The sequence below is a fragment of the Solanum stenotomum genome, chromosome 3, assembly GCF_019186545.1.
Source record: "Solanum stenotomum isolate F172 chromosome 3, ASM1918654v1, whole genome shotgun sequence".
Taxonomy (NCBI): Eukaryota; Viridiplantae; Streptophyta; class Magnoliopsida; order Solanales; family Solanaceae; genus Solanum; species Solanum stenotomum.
Genome location: NC_064284.1, coordinates 8,425,506 through 8,428,189, shown reverse-complemented (window position 1 = coordinate 8,428,189; position 2,684 = coordinate 8,425,506). Strand labels below are relative to the sequence as shown.

The 2,684-nt window shown below is 32.9% G+C and overlaps 1 pseudogene; it reads right to left on the bottom strand.

The window, feature by feature from the left end:
* Positions 1–932: 932 nt before the first annotated feature.
* LOC125860914 (transcription factor bHLH162-like) overlaps positions 933–2,684 on the bottom strand; it is an 11,322-nt pseudogene continuing 9,570 nt past the window's right edge.

Genomic DNA, 2,684 nt, shown 5'->3' with positions numbered 1-2,684 from the left:
TCAAGGGTAGGGTGAAAAAATGAAATTTTGAAGTTGAATTTTAAAACAAACTTTAAAACAAAAAATTGAGTGGGGGAAGGGTCGAGTGTAGGGGTGGAAAAATGAAATTTTGAAATTTTTTTTTGGGGGGAGGGGGGTGGCAGTGGGGGGATGGTAGGGGTGGAGGGTTGGGTAGGAAGTGGGTGGGGGNGGGGGGGGGGGGGGGGGGGGGGGGTGATCGAGGGTCGAGATGAAAAAAAATAAAAATTTGAAGTTGGAAATATTTTTTAAAAACAAACTTAATTTTTTTCCTTTTAGAAGGGGGTTGGGGGGTGGGGGGAGGAAAGTGGGTGGGGGGTAAAAAAAATTAAAAATTGAAATTAGAAATATCTTTTAAAAATAATTTTAAATATTTTTTTGGGAGGGGTGGGGGGTGAGGGTGAGGGTGGGGTAAAAAAATTGAATTTAAAAACAAGCTTTAATTTTTATTTTTTTTTTGGGGTGGTTGGGGGGCTGATTTGAGGGTAAGGATAAAATAAATTGATTTTTTCAACAAAAAAGTAACTGTAATTTGAAGTTGGAAGAGAGTTTTGAAAAATATTTTCCTTAAGTTTTAAATGGAAGTCATTTTCCTTAAATTTGAAGAAAATTAGTTTATTTGAAAAAAACATTTTCCAAAACATTTTCGTACCAAACACACCCCTAATTAAAAAAATATCAACTTTCTTCTTTGATATTCAATTTGATTCGATTTTTGAGTTGTGTGACCACCTTATTGAGAATTTTTTTTATTATTATTAAAAAGGATATTTATATATATTAACTATATAAACAACTTATCATTACAAGCCAGGTGGCCGTAGTAGGGGATATCTCCAGGACTAGTATCCCTATGCATAATAGTACTATTACAATATTTAATCAAACTTCAATGCCAACTCTGAACAGTAAATTTAGCAAACCAACTTTTGTAATCTCAAATGGATCCTTGATGCATCAACCCCTAATCTTATAATTTTCACCTGCATACATTAAATAACAAGAAAAGCATTGTTAATTTAATTGTCAAAATTTAATTTTCACCTGCATACATTAAATAACAAGAAAAACATTGTTAATTTAATTGTCAAAATTAACTAGCTATACGTACATTATTTTCCATCATCTTTCATACTAATAAAATTTACATTCCATCAGTTATTTTATGTAAATTTGAAAAGCACGGAATTTAGAAAAGTATACGAAAATTTTGAAAATCTTGTGATCTTAAACTAAATATTTGTATTATGTATCAAAATGTCTCTTGAACCTTATGGGTTTTAAACGTTTCAGGTAGGATATTAGAGTTAAAATGATACTAAATATAAAAAAATGATATTCTTTTTAAAACTGCACTAGAAGTAAAACATATTAATTGAAATAGAGAGAATACTATTCCAAACTTATGGTCTTAAATAAGTCATAGATATTTGTGTGACTACAAATCATCTCGTTAAGGGGGGAAATAAGAAGTTTAATGTCAAATTGTTGCCACTAATTAATAATGAGCCATTCCTTTTGTACTAACTAAAAAAAGTATCACATAAATTGAGATAAAAAGAAATACTATATGAACTACCTGTGCGTGGATCATATAACAAATTGTATCGTCAATTGTTGAATAATTAGCGGTAACAACTTGAGCTCCTACTTCCTCTATCATTTTAATAACCTCTTGCATTGTGAAATTCTTTTGCAAACCACTTGTTAAAATGATCACCTCTAGAGTTGAATCCAACTCTCTAACTTTAACCATTGGTGTTTTTACTGTACAAGCTGTTGTAGATATAGATTTCTTTAAATCATCACCTGTGACTTGTGCAACCACCTCATCCTTCCTTCTCTTTAATACTTCCACTCTTTCTTTTAATTCCTCAATGAAAGTAATGGATTGATCAACATGGTCTTGTTGTGTCAACACCTCCCGAAATTGTTAAGTCACTTTGAAATACTTATTGCCTCCTTATAGCGTAAGAATTGTGTTGGTTTGTTAGCATTTTAATATTAATATTTTATTATATTAATTTGCACCTCTGTCCGTTTGGCAGAATCTATACTTACTATGTGAGGAGAGCATGTAGCATGCATTTTAGGAGTTACAATCCTCGCTCCTAATGTGACATTTCATCTACTATCAGTTAAGCTTTATTGCCATTCTTCATTAGTGATTAATGTTGTAGAGAACGTTGTGAAGTTATGGTCTTTGTGTAGCATCTTCCTTTTGTCCGTTGAGTCTTTGCACGTTGGTGGCCTTTAGTTGCCCACTTTACTTCACTCTTTATTCCCCATTATTCTTTGTAACATATGTAACTCCTAAGACCATTATATTCACTATTTACTACACCATTATCTTCCTATTCATGGCTAGGAAGACTTCTTCTAGTATAAATAGTGGTGGTCTTCATTTGGTTTGAGAGATACTACACAAAAAAAAAATATAGAGTGAAAGAGTTAGTCAAAAACGAGAGTTCTTATTAGTTGAAGGAAGGTGTTCTTTTTGTGGAGCTTTGAACTCAACTCTTGTCCAGGGTTGTTGAGTTATATATTGTGAATAGGCTGTTGTATCCTGGAGGGGACAAGTAAAGAAGGACTACTGCTGGACCGGTGAAAACATTTGCTGCAGTGGGCTTGAATCTCCTTAAAGAGAGCGAGATATCCGCGCCTCA